Genomic DNA, 15,382 nt, shown 5'->3' on the forward strand with positions numbered 1-15,382 from the left:
AGGTTATGGGTTTGATCCCTGAATTTCCATATACGCTCACAAAAGCTAATTTAATTAAAGAATATTGAAATGCTTTAACCCAAGTACATATTGCCGTACTATTATACAGATTTAATTCTCAATAAAATAACTTGAAAAGGTCTATTTTTAGCATCTTTGCTAGGAAAAGATGTTACCTGATTTTTAAATGTTTGTAATTTGGGGACACATTTTAATTTGTCATTTTATTTTGTGCTCTTTGTCTACTAGTGAGCTTGAAAATTGCTCTTGTGTTTACGAGGAATTTACACTTCTTTCAATAGAGATTATATGATCATGGTTTATGCTTATTTTTTCCATACAAGTTTAATAGCTAAATATTGATTTATTTCACAGCTGTAATTTATTAAAAACTTTCATCATTTGCCTATCATATTAATTGCCATTAGTTGTTTGTTTTGCTTGTTTTTTGATCACTTAATTTACTTTTTATCTTTTCTTTCAGATTGTAAGATTTTCACACAAATGAGCATATGTTTTTCTTTATATTCTACAGTTTTAGATTGAGAAAATCTGTTTGTTTTGTAAAATAAGATACTTGTGCATTTACAATTTCTTCTCATTATTTTTACATTTTAACACATCTCAATTCATCTACAATTTGTCATAGTAAGTGTTGTCATATTGAAAGAAACCATCATTATTTTCAATCATAGCACTGTAGCACTATCCTCCCATGGTTCGTCCATTTGCTCGAGTGGGCACCAGTAACTTCTTACAACAGATTGTGAGACTTGTTGTTACTGGTTTTGGCCTATTGAATACGTCATGGGTAGCTTGCCAGGCTTTTGCTATGAGGGCAAGATATTCTGGGTATCTTGCCGGGCAGAGGAATCGGAATCAGGGTTGGCCTCCTGCAAGGCAAATGCCCTACCCGCTGGATGTAAACGTTATATAAAAATACTAGGAATACCGAATGTTGTTTCTTTAACAGTGCAATAAAAATGATTATTTAGTAATTTTCTTGATTTATTAAAGAAATATGTAAGCTCTTGAGTATAATGGGAGTAGTTTTCTAACACAATAGTCTGAGGAATTTGAAACCGTTATAACTGTTTTGTAGGATTCCATCTCCCCAGCCTGCTTCATTCTACCCCTCTCTCTTATCCAATCCGGTCTTCTTCTTGGGAACCGGACCTCCTGATTGGCTAGCCTCTACCTTTCAACTGCCTACTTTATGACATCATTCTCCCACCAAACCAACTACCAACTGGTAGAACCTTGGGGTTCCCATGCGGTTGTTTGTAAAAAATTTGAATCATCCTGGCAAGTGACCAGTAACCAATGACCAATCACCATTGACCAGTCATCTGTACTGGACACTTGTGATCTTAAGCCGCTGCAGTTTACTGACTTACTCTCATACTGTCTCCTCTTCTCGTTTACATTTCATCGGTATTTCCTCTTCTCTGACCATGTCAGGTAAGGAATAATACTTTTCAAAGCTTTTCATTAGATTTATCATCCCTAAACTTAGCAGTCTAGTAAAAACAACATGTACTAGTGAAAGAAAGTATTCAAGTTGAATTTTATAAGCCTCATTTTAGTTGACTTTGACATTTGCTGTGTGATTTTAGACATTGGCTTTCTTTCTCTCACATACAAACGGTTTTTCCTCATTGACTACTTTGTATTTTAGACATATTTATGAGCTCAAATACAAACATATATTTGTGTTGATTCTCTGTGTTTCTTTTTACTTTTAATCGTGTATTTTACATAATATCCTTTGAAAAAAGCAAATCAGAGAGAGTATTTTTACAGAAAAAGAAAATGTAGATGCTGTGGAATCCTGCTGAAATATACTCGCATGTTTTCTCTGTAATGGTCTCTCCTCTTGTATTTATACTTCAGTATTTTAAATATAGTGCTATTACACAGTAATAATCATTTATCTTTGAGTTTTCTATTTAAACCAGGTAATAAGAAAATTTGGGGCATGGGGAAGGTGTGGAGTGCTGAGCGACAGGGAGGCAAGCCCTCAAAGGTAAGAAAGTTTGGGATCACTTTCATCAAACATTGACCAATCGAAACCAAGATGATATGAGGGAGAATAAAATAGGAAAGAAAGAATGAAAGAATATGGACGGCAATTATCACGGAAGGGGAAACCGTCTGGATTGAATGTTGAAGAAAACCAAGGATTTAAAATCAAAAAAGAAAGAATATATGTTAAATATGCTGAGTTAAATACACTGAGAGCAAGTCAAAGCAATTTATTTCAATAAATGGCAGGACTAGAAAGTATTCTGTTCCTTGAGTAGGGTACCAGTAGGAAAACCAGTATATGAGAAAGGCATCCTTGGTGAATTTTTTCCTTATTATCTCTTTGAACACAGTACTTGGTACTTGACAATTTGGAATATAAACATGCATCAGAAATGATGAATCCCATAAATAGCTAATAGTGGTTATCTAGGTGGGTGGAAGAAATAGAATCTTCAATGTTTTATGACTTTCTGGTTTTTAAGTACATGTACGCGTTGCCTGTTGAAATTTAAAAAATGGTATTTTCTAACTTAATTCAGGAGATTTGATTCATTTGTGTGGTAATTAGGTTCCAAGTTTAAGCTGCTTGTCATCTTTACAAATATTATTTCATGTGATTTTTTCTACCTAACATGAGAGTAGTTTGATAATAGTCAACTTCTGTTTTAGATCCTAAGAGGAAATAGGAAAATCAAGTCTCACATGTAGAATTACACATTTTTGTCATATTTTTAATTTTGATTGTTCCTACATTAAAAATATTTAATGGGATTTTGGAGCTCATTTATTAAACATTGAGAACGTTTTCCAGGTTAATAAAGTTAATTCTACTCTAGGTTTTGAAAGTAAATTTGCAATATTTTGTGATCATTTTTTATATGGTCTTTTCTGTTGTTTGTGTGATAAACTGAAATCATATGCTATGTTTAAAACGTGTTGTTTGGTGGTTACTATTCAGAGGTATTGATGAGAATAATTTTTGTAATTACAAAGTTTCTCTATTTTACTCATTTAAAACATTTCTTACCTGTAAATACAATCACGTTTATTCCTATTTTCTTTTTGTTATGTAGTTACTGCTAAATCCTTTCTCTTTAATGGACTGGTAAGTTGTGGACTCAAAAGTCAACTTCTATTCTGTTTTTTGGCTAGCAGTTTTTTCAAAAATAGAATACACTCTTCATATTGTATATGTGGAACAATTTATTAATAACCTTATTGGACTGTTTTATTTGGTTTTGTTTGAGACCACATCCACAGTTATTAAGGCTTTACTCTTGGGTCTGCTCTCCATATCTTACTGTACTATGCTGCTTGCTACAGAGTCCAGATTTCATTGATATCTATATACATCTTTTTCAGCTCTGTGATACATATTTTTCACGATGTTTTCTTTATACTTCCCCCTATGTAAACCACATGACTTGGAAAAATTATATTTATGTATGCATAATTATTCTTAGAGTTATTAGTAACTACATTGTAGATAAACAATTTAAGACACAGAATTTAAATAAAGTTTTCCTTCCAAAAACATTTCTTGGGAAAAACTCAAGTAGTCATTTTTCAAGTGGATCAAAAATCAGGGTAACCTTCTATGCATCAACAAGATTAAGTCATAAGTGAACCGTAACTAACAGATATTCATTGCACAAGTCAAAAAGGAAACCTGATGATTACAATGGTAAGAGTTGTAAAGACTCCAAATGCCTATATTAATGTAAGGTATCTTTCTAACCATTTCTGCATTGTAGTGACAATGCAGAGTCCTGGAAAAAAGTCCACATGCTTAGGTTCCCTAACTTGGAAATACATAAGGGGCAGAGAGATAGTACTGGAGGGGATAAGGCACTTGCCTTGTACACAGCCAATCTGCTTGGATCTCTGTTACTGCATACACTCTTCTGAATGTTACAAGGGATCACTCCAGAGTGCAGAGCCAGAAAGAACCCAAGATCACTGTCAGTTATTGGTCGAAACTATACTCCTTAAAATGCCCAATAAAAATTATTGGAAAACATGAAGTCTCTTTGTCATTTCTGGCCCTCAGTTTTCTTCTTGTCCAGAGAATGTTACCCACTCTTAGACTTCCTAGTTTAGAAAAGCTTGCCTTATAAGAAATAACATATGAGTCAATAGGAGAACAAGCTACAGGCATTGCTAGGGTAAGGAGAAACTATCTGTAAGCAAGAAATCCAAGAACAGACACGATCACCTGGTTCTTCTACAGTTCTGTGTTCACTTTGGGAGCACGATACCAAATACACAAATTGCCAAAAGGTTCCAAGCTTTGAATCACCCTAAATTGTTGGAAACTTTGGAAACTCAGTTGACTGTTGGTACTAGAAGCATCTCGATGGCTTAAATTTTAAGTTCATATTGTTCCTCTCAGCGTTGAAGGAGATCATAAGTCTCACAGATTTTTTTCATCACCCTCTTGTTCCTTATAGTAAATTTTCAAAATCCATCTGTATTGGGAACTGCCCATACTCTGCAGCTTTCCCTTCCCGTGGTGAATGATGCAGCGTCCCTAACAGGAAGTGTCTGCAACTACTCCAGAATATCTGCTCCTGCTGGTAGTTCTGCTTGGCTCCTACCCTCAGCCTCTGGCACCTCTTTCCAACCACTGATGGGTAGTGCCTATCTTTACCAACATTTCAGCACAACAATGCTATCTGGAGTGTTTCACCAGTCTCATATATCCACCTCAGCTGCTTCCTACCTGAGTGTTTTGGAATGGGTTATTGCAGGAAGGGCTGAAGAGAAGTATTCTATGGGATACTTTTTCTGTATCTTTCCTAGACCAAGACACCACTGTCTCTTCCATGTCTAAGGCAGCTCGCTGTGAGAGTACACTGGACACGTACAACATGGTGTCTGTGTACCCATCACTTTCTGCCAGTCTTGTTGAGAGAACACCATCTCAGGTTCCACATCAGATTCAAAGCCTGTCACTTCCCTAACATGAATGAACCCAGGTGTATTACAATCATCAAGGCACTCTGGGAACTCTCCTTTCTGGCCTGAAGTCCTATGACTCCATGTCATACATAGAGCAAAATGGCTCTGCCCCCCAAGCTTACAGCAACTCATCTAGAGAAATGGTTATTGTTCTGAAGGAGGTCCAGCCCCCAAATAATCAACCACCAACTTCCTCCTCTGGAATCGACTTCTCTCTGTCTGCTCAATCCCTCACAGAATCGAGATATCAAGGTGAGTTAAACTGAGAGAAGGGAAAGGAAACTCAAAAATTGGGGTCAAAAAGAGCAAAACTGTCCATAGACAGGTGGTATTTAAATACATAGAGATTTTTAAGTTTATGAAATGACGTTAACTAAGTTCATGTTTACACCCCTCACTCATTTAACAGCATGTTATTTTCGCACTCAACATAAGGGCTCCTAATGGACATTGGAACACGTGACAGTATAATGGACTACTAGGTTTCATATTATGAAGTTCAGGAGCACACAAAAGAATGCCACATTTTTTCCCTAGGTATTTCAATTATTTTTTAATTTTTATTAGTTAAACATCCTGAGGCACAGTTGTAGACTTACAAATTATTGTGCTTGGATTTCATTTATACAATGATCGAGTACCTATCCCTCCACCAGTGCCCATTCTCCACCACCACGGATCCCAGTATTCCGCCGACCACCCATACCCCCATCCCACCCAGCCTCTGTGGCAGGGAATACCACATTTTTCACTGTTCTATGTCAGAAGTCCTCCAGAATTACGACACTAAAAGCAAAATACATGTTTTAAACTAGTATTTTGTTATTTTCTTAAGAAGTCTCAGAACTCCTATTGTAATGGTACCACTTTAACTTTCCCTTCCATTAATGAACAGCAAGGTTCTGAATATACTTGTGTTTCAGAGATTCTATCTCAAATCATCAAATCTAGAATCTGCACTTCAGCTCAAATATCATGCTGAAGGAGTGCTTCATTCATACTCTTATTCTATGATATTAACGTCCTTTTATTTTTCTATGAAAGTGACTAAATTGAGAGTAAACACTTTACAATGCTAATCTCTGTATGGAACTTATTAGTTTAAAAATCTTTATTTTTTTTTTAAAAAAAAAAGCTTTTGTTTGGAGGACATTGAATCTGCGTCATAGCACGAAGTGCTCAGGAATTACTCCTGGGTCTGTGCTAGGGATCACTGCTGAATGTGCTTAGGAGATCATACATGATATGAAAGATCAAATGGAGGTCAGCTCTTCTCAGGGCCAGTGCCTTACCAAATGGACTATCCCTCTGTCCAAGTCTCTTATTTTTTAAGTTAGTTTACAGAGAAACTCTTTCAAATACAAAGAAAACCAAAAAACAACAGCACCACATGACAAACAGTAAGAACTACAACAGTTACCTAAAATCTTCTAGCACAGGGCCTTGCCATGATCCGTAGAAGAGTCAGTAACAATTCCTTGTCTATTGATGGTAGGTGCACAGTTGTTGCAGCAGTAGTTTTGTGCAGGGAATATCTCATTTTGCAGGGACTGATTTCTTCCTCGGTTCCTTTTTAGTGATGAATTTCCTGGAGATGGTGACTTCCCTAGCATCGAACTTCAGGTCAGACATTTGGTCTGACAAAAATTTCTGAATTGCCCACATGTTGCAGTAGAAGGATTCAAAGACTTGAGAGGAATCCACCACCTGACCTTGGGAAAGTTCCCATAATATCTCCAACCCAAAGTAACCTGTCGCTGACCCAACTCCAACTCAGGAACAAAAAGTTATAAATTTTGATCAGATGAAACCTGGGCTTTCAAAATCTCTGGAGACCTACCAGATCCCAGTAGACCTAGATCAATGAAAAGATCTTCTGGTAATGAACACCACTGAGACCATCACTCTGAAGCAGGTGCAAGAAAATTCAAGTGGCACAAGGGGACCTCCCATGCAAAACAGAAGAACAAAAAGGAGGCTTCTGAAACTCTTGAGGGAGAACCAAAGGCCAAAATCCAGCCAAAAGTCCAAGAATGCTTGCTATGGGGAACAGGGATTGTTCGTAATGCTGCAGTCAGTGATAGGTGTCCTGTGACCAAAGCTAAAACTAACAGCAAACCTCACAAAGCTGCCTCCAGGAGCATCAGCAAGACAAAGAGGCATGGGCAGGAGAAGATAAAAAAACACCAGAGAAAACTCTAAGAAGTGTAAGCAGCCAGGGAACAAGGTCAAGGCAGAAGAAAAGCCCACCATTGGCAAGATGACACGCAAGAAAAGTCAACCTGAGCTTTGCCAAGAGGCTGTTAAAAAGTCCCGCCACTACCTAGGCATACAGATGCTGGATTCTGTCAAAGTTTTTCATGCTCTAGGGAAGAAGAGGGATCCAAAACCTGGAATCTCTTCCTTCCAGGTCCTGGGTAGCTCAAAGAGGCCTAAAGATGTCAAGCCACCCTCAACTGTCAAGCCATGGCTAGGTGCTACACGGGATGGAAAAGTCCTTGAGAAAACTCAGGTCAAAACAAAGTACAGAAACCAAGTAGCAGTGCTGAAAAACGCTCATCTCCATCCCAGTCTGAGCTGCCACATCCTGGGAAGGTCAAATTGGTACCTTTGACTTTTCTTACCATGGAGAGGCCGCAAGCTCGACCTGTTTCTCCAGACGACAATCTGTGGCCTCACATCGTCCTGCTGCAGCTTACCCTGCCAAGCCTGGCTCTACCAATGCAGCTCAGGCAACTGCTGCCAATTCTTCCCGTTCAACCACTGTATTTTTGTCTGGTTCTGCCAAACCTGCTCAGTCCATTTCAACCAACCCATCTCAACCAGGTTTGCAGAACCCTAGTAGCCGGTGTATTCTTCGCCCTGCAGCTTCTACACCACCTCCCTACAAGACAGCAGCTGGCACTTCTCTACATCGTTAGCCTTCTCCTGTATCTATGAAGAACCGGCTCTCTCCACCCATACATCAGAGTCAGTTTCTCCTCCAAGACTTCCGTTTCCAACTGATTCCATGGAGAAAGCCCAATGTTCCCGAGCCAGTCATGTCAAAGCCCATCACCAAAGAGCAGAGACCAAAGCGTGAGGCTATGAAAAGGAAGCAGGAGCTTGAAAACGATGCCAAACACACCTCTTTGGGGAAAGTGCAGTTCTTTATTGAGAGTGAAAAAGAGATGGACATCTCTCTCTAATATGGCTATGTAATGTGAGTAGGTGGAATGGTAGGTTCCACTTGAGGCACCAGATGGTTGCCTTAGACAAACACTGAAATGCCATACAGAGTTTATTAATTCTAATACCTTTTTAACCAATTGAAGAGATGCATCGTAGTTAATTGGTTGCTAATAAAGTTTCTGAAGTTTGAGATGCTGTCAAATGTGGTTGTTTTTGGGAGGGGCTGGGGGTTGAAGGATGGCATGGGAAATAATGGGAAGGTATAGAGAGGACAACGGGGGAATAGACAAGATTATGAGAAAGAGAAACTTGGTCCAGGGTTCTAAAGCCCATCAGAGGAGAAATGGCATGGTCCTGATGAAGAGTGGGGAGCTCAACTTATATTGCCTTGAGGGGCTGCTCTGTGGTCTTCCATGGTCCCGGGTGCCTGTAGCCTTCTCTAAACATCGCTGTTAACTGCAGCTCACCCAAGAACCAACGTTATCAGTGTCGTTGCGGCTGCGTTGCGGGATGTACCGGACTAAGACATGCGCACTAGGTCACCACTCCCAAAGCGGTCGGTACCGCTTGACCTTGAGCCTGGAAGGTGGTGGCGGAAAGAGATGGTCCTAGCAGAGTTAATGGGGTGATGGATGGATGGCAGGGAAACCGGGAAGGATAGAAAACTGGACAGCTGGTGATCATCATGGGAGAGTTGGTGGATGTTTTTTAATTACATTAACATTCTTTTGTAAATGATAAGCCAAACAAAAAATATGAAAATAAGATAGGTTCCAAAGAACATGTTACATATAAGACCGAGAGAGCTGAAAGGGCTGGCATTCTTTCTGGAGCTTTCCATCATACCATTTACTAAAGATGGTATTTTCACATCACTTAGCTGCGGAGAGGAAAAGTGAGAAACAGAATGCCAACAGAAAAGCAAACTGTATGACCACAGTACATAAAAGCCAGGTGGAAGGTGTTCACATGGATCCCAAGTGCCAGTGGGTTAACAGGAACATATATTTCACTAAGTCTGCTTGGTACCAGTAACTACTTTGGTGGAAATGGAGGAACACGGATGCAGTTTCTGACAGACCTGAGACTAAACTGCTAACAAATTTTCCCAGGAAAGGGTCGTTGACTGGCTGGGAACAGAACAACTTGAAAAGTGTTTTGCTACCTTTCATGTATGGCTAGAAGAAAATGATCCCAGTAAACTCTCCAAACGAACAAGCTTCAACTCCCTTGAAGGAAAGTTGTATTCACTGAGGAAAAAATGCTGGGAGAACAGTCTGAAATGATGGCAAAAGAGACAATAAGTGCAAAAGGAAGGACTTGAAATTTGGCGAAAACAAAGCTTGAAACAACAAGATCTGGTGAGCACATGATTTACTGGGAATTGGTTCTGAGGAGGAAAAGAGCGATATCAGGGATGTGAACAAGGAACGTCCAAGTGAAGGAAGACTTTTAGCTAGCTGATTACCCTATGGGCAACATGGTTGCAAGACTACCAGAACTTACCAAGGAATTGACTTTAAGTTTCTTTCTTTTATATGGTCACTTACAACATGTATTCTTTGCCTTCTTCAACGACAATTTGGAGTGTTCGTTTCTTTCTCAATATTCTGTTCACTTGTGTAAGCATCTTTAACAACTGCTGGATAACACAAGTATTTGATCAGACTTATTTTGTACTATCATGTTTAGTTGAGATTACTGACAACTAGGTCTAAAGTGAAGTTTGTTTTGATTGGTAGAAGTAGAGTAGCGAGGACTAGGGACGGAATTAGAGATTATAGGGTACCACATTCAGTTCTTAATAAAACAAGTCAAGGACAGTGTCCCAAATAGACTATTGAAAAAGACATCCATCTCTGTTTAACATGTAAAATTCAGCATATTTATATTAAATTAAATATGAATTAATATTCCTGTATTTGGTCTTTTAAAGACATTCAAGGATGGTTCAGGAAACAAACACTGCCTATGAAATCATAACAACTTAATCATAAAAATCTGATTACTACTTGAGTTTCCAAGAATGTCAGTGCTAAAAATGATTTGCCTTGATCTCCCTAGTGCATATGATAGGCATATGAATACATCTGTGTGAATAAATAATTGGTATCAAATTTCGAGATTCACCATACATGGTTGTGGGTATTGTGAAATAGTTTTATATATTTTCGAAATTTTGCAACAAGATCTCTGGGTGTGAATTCTTGAATCATAAATACCTTTTCGTATGTTCCAGGACCACCTCCTCCCACCTTAATTACTATATATATGACCTCCTAAGGAGTCATTTGCTTTGTTCACTTTGTTTTAGTCCTTCTCTCTCTCTCTTTTCAATGGTGAGTTATCTGTTTCAAATCAAGGTGCATGTATTTCGTGTGGCAGTTTTAATCTTTATGAGTGTTTTAAAACTTCTTCATTTATTTTTTAATTGAATCACCATGAGATGGGCCATTGCAAAGCTATTTTGTGCAATTTAAGTTTTAATCCTTTCAGTGAAGCCAAGGAAAATCTCTTTACTCGTGAAATTCAGAATTTCCATATTTCATGTGATTCAAAACTGATTGTTCTTGTGTGTTTTTTTAAATTTTTTGTTAACTTTTATTGATAGATAAGGGATCACCAAGTAATGGGTGTTGGGTGGATCCTCCCAGGATGGGAGATGCATGCTGAAATTAGACTCTAGACCGAACATGATTGCCACTCAATGCCTCTTTTGGTATGTTTTTTAGATAATTCTTCCCTTTCTCTGTTTGCTTAGGACCAGGAGTATGCCTCTCCCCTCCCTGTTCTTTCAGGAAACCAGAGAGACATCTTCAGGCAGGAAGAGCATGAAATTTACATATAAGTGATACTGCATGGACAGTATAATGTTAAGCAAAAGGAGTCAGAAAGAGAGGGACAGACAGAGCAAGATTGCATTCACCCGGAGAACATAAAATAGCAAAATAGGAGACAAACTCCCAAGAGTGGCCGAGATTAGTGACAGGAACTTTTCTTCATAGCTTGGAGACCAACCACACACGCTAGCAGAAAAGGCAGCTCAGATAGAGAATGGAGCACCAAATAAAGGGTGTTGGGAGGATCCTCCCAGGATGGGAGAGAGTGCTGAACACAGATTAGAGACCAAGCATGTTTGTCACTCAATGCCTCTTTTGCAAACCACAACACCTAAAAGGAGACAGAGAACAAAGAGGAATGCCCTCCCACAGAGTCAGGGTGGGATGAGGGGATGGGGGGTGGGAGGCATACTGGGATCCCTGGTGGTGGAAAATGGGCACTGGTGGAGGGATGGGTATTTGATCATTGTATAAATGAAACCCACGTACAAAAATTCATATGTCTACAACCGTACCTCATAGTGTCTCACTCATAAAAATTTAAAAATTAAAAATAAAAAAATTGGAACATAAAGTAAAAATAAAACAAGAGAAAGATCTAACAATAGCAAAGAGGCCTATAGTACTCAAAACGTTGAGAAACAGGCACATTGGCAAGTATTTTTAAATACGCATCCAGGAGATAATATAGCATTGTTCGTGAACAAATCTACTCTATAGATTCATCTCATCCTTGAAATGGAAAAGGACAATGTGTTACAGTTACCAATTTGCAAATAAGATATATTCCATCTATTTTTTGCTGTTTCTATGCTTTACCGAGTATTATCCTGATTTTTAAATTTACTTTAAGGATTAAAACAGTATTTGCCTGCATTGAAGTTTTTAATTAAATTTTTTATTAGAAATGATTTTTAATGATTAAGAATGTTTTATTCACATGTCATTTTCTAAAAGAAACATATAGGCCAAAGAGCTAGTGCAGCATGTAGAGGGTGTTTACCTTGTATGCAGCTAACCTGAGTTCAATCCCCAGAACCCTGAGCCTGCCAGGGGTGATCTCTGGATACGGAGTCTAAAGTGAGCCTGGAGGACATCTGGGTGCGCACCCCTCCACACATACAATGAAGAAAAGAAAAGAAAAACAAATAACTGATTCTTGAGTAACATAGACGTTAAGGGTGCTAACTCCTCTATAACTTTTGAAAACCCCCAAATTTAATAGATAGTCTGCTCTTGACCAAGAAGATGGTTTTCTAATAGTATTTGATTCCATTGTCTGCAATTAGTGCTATGTGTGGCCTGTCAATCTGTAAACTTTGATACATTTAAAAACTTTTATGGATTTTATAATAGACTTTATAATACATTTGTATTTTAAGGTAGTAAGTGATAATTTATATTTCTATTTGTGTGGGGTATTTGGGCCGTAGTATGTGGTGCTTGGGACTTCAGACTCTGTGCTTAAGGGTCATTCCTGGTGGTGCCAGCCATTAATTTGGGTTGACAGTGTGCATGGTAAGTGCTTGAACCCCTATACAAAGTCTGGGGTCCAACCAAATCAATTATCTGCATATACTTTATACACGCATGGCATATTTTTCCTTAGATTTTTTTATATTTCTAGGATATATTGATCATCTTTAATTATTTCACATCCCTACCAATGTCCAAAAATTTTCAAAATATAATTATTGAAAAATATCATATAGAAGTCCAAATTTGTATTGTTCATGGGATAACTATATTAAGAAGAAAGTAGAACCACAATAAACATGCAAGTAAAATGCAGGTACATTTCTTTGGAATCTTTCAATTATGCATTTATATTAGTCTCTATACAAGTATGATTTTTAAATAATCAATTTCAACTACTATAAAAAGTTTATTGAGATTTTATAATTGGAATGTTTTACTGCTAAGATGACATTGATGTGAACATTTATATCTATTTGTGTACTTTTCTAATTGTTTACATAAGATCAATTCTTAATAGTTAACTTACTTGTGACCGGATATGTAGCTCAGGACAAAAGAACTTGGCCTGCGTGTATGAAATTTTGGTTTCTGTTCTTCGCACTATAGAAACAAAAGCAAAACCATTAACTGTGGTTGGAAATAGGCCTCGGTGGTAAAATATTTGCCTCACATTTCTGAGTTTCTGGGTTTGATCCCTGAATTTCCATCTACACACACAAAAGCTAACTTACAACAAATTCTCACACTGGAGACCTAACTGGGCCCGCTCAAGAAAATCGATGAACAACGGGAGGACAGTGACAGTGACAGTGACTTAATGAACATTCAACTGCTTTAAGCTATATATTGCCTAACTATTCAAAGGATTTAATTCTCAATAAAATAGCTTGGAGAGGACTTTTTTCTAGCACCTCTGCTAGGGAAAGATAGCACCTGATTTTTCAATATTTGTAATTTGGGGGACATTTTAATTTCTCATTTTAATTTGTGCTCTTTGTCTACGAGTGAGCTTGAAAATTGCTCTTGTATGGTACTACATGGAAAATATTATGCTATGGGAAATGAGTCAGAAAGAGAGGGACAGACATAGAAAGACCGCATGCATCTGGGTAACATAAAGTAACAAAACAAGAGACTAGCACCCAAGAACAGCTGTGTTAAATACCAGGTTGTTCACTCCATGGCTTAGAGGCCAGCTGCACTGTCTAGGGGTAAAGGCAGCGCAGATAGAGAAGGGAGCACCCAATAAAGGGTGCTGGGAAGATCTGCCCAGGATGGGAGATGCCTGCTGAAAGTAGTCTATGGACCGAACAGGATTGCCACCCAATGTCTCTTCTGCAGACCACAGCACCCAAAAGAAGAGATAGAACAAAAGGGAGTGCCCTACCAAAGAGGCAGGGTGGGATGGGGGATGGGGCTGGTGGTGGGATGGGCACTGCATCAGTGTATAACTGAAACCCAAGCGCAACAACCTGTAAGTCTACAACTGTACCTCATGGTGTTTCTCTACTTAAACAAAACAAAACAAAACTTAAAAAAAAGAAAATTGCTCTTGTGTTTACTAGTCATTTACACTTCGATCACTAGAGATTATGTGATCATGGTTTATGCTTATTTTTTCTATTCAAGTGTAATAGCTCAATACTGATTTATTTCACAGCACTAATTTTTTAAAACCATTCATCCTTGGCCTATCATTAATTGCCAGTATTTGTTGGTTTTGCTTGTTTTTTGATGACTTAATTTGGTTTTTGTCCTTTTCTTACAGATTGTAAAATTTTGAACACAAATGAGCATATGTTTTTCTTTATCTTCTACAGTTTTAAACTGAGAACAACTGTTTGTTTTGTACAAATAAGATACCTGTGCATTTACTATTTCTTCTCATTTTTTTTTACGTTTTAACACATCCCGATTCATCTACAACTTATCCTAGTAAGTGTTGTCATATTGAAAGAAACCACCAATTTTTTCAATCATAGCACTGTAGCACTGTCCTCCCGCGGTTCATCCATTTGCTCGAGCGGGAACCAGTAACATCTTACAACAAATTGTGAGACTTGTTGTTACTGGCTTTGGCCAATCGAATACGTCATGGGTATCTTGCCAGACTCTTGCTATGTGGACGAGATACTCTGGGTAGCTCGCCGGTCAGAGGAATTGGAATCAGGGTTGGCCTCCTGCAAGGCAAATGCCCTACCCGCTGTGCTGTAAACGTTATCTAAAATATACTAGTAATACCAAATGTTGTTTCTTTAACAGTGCAATATAAATGATTATTTCGTAATTTTCTTGATGTGTTAATGAAATAGCTAAGCTCTTGAGTATCATGGGAGTATTTTTCTAACACAAGAGTCTGACGAATGTGAAACTGTTATAACCGTCTTGTAGGATTCCATCTCCCTAGCCTGCTTCATTCTACCCCGCTCTCTATCCAATCTGATCTTCTTCTTGGGATTCTGACCTCCTGATTGGCTAGCCTCTACCTTTCAACTGCCTACTTTATGACATCATTCTCCCACCAAACCAACCACCAACTGGTAGAATCTTGGGGGTCCCATGTAGTTGTTTGTAAACAAATTTGAATCATGATGGCAAGTGACAAGTGACCAATGACCAATCACCAGTGAGCAGTCGTCTGTACTGAACACTTGCAGTCTTAAGCTGCTTCAGTGTTCAGACGTACTCTCGTACCGTCTCCTCTTCTCGTCTACCTTTTATCGGTATTTCCTCTTCTCTGACCATGTCAGGTAAGGAATAATACTTTTCAAAGCTTTTCATTAGATTTATCATCCCTAAACTTAGCAGTCAAGGAAAAACAGCACGTAGTAATGAAAGAAAGTATTCAAGTAGAATTTTATAAGCCTCATTTTAGCTTGACTTTGACATTTGCTGTGTGATTT

This window comes from Sorex fumeus, unplaced genomic scaffold (assembly GCF_029834395.1).
Source record: "Sorex fumeus unplaced genomic scaffold, SorFum_2.1 ptg000021l, whole genome shotgun sequence".
Classification (NCBI taxonomy): domain Eukaryota; kingdom Metazoa; phylum Chordata; class Mammalia; order Eulipotyphla; family Soricidae; genus Sorex; species Sorex fumeus.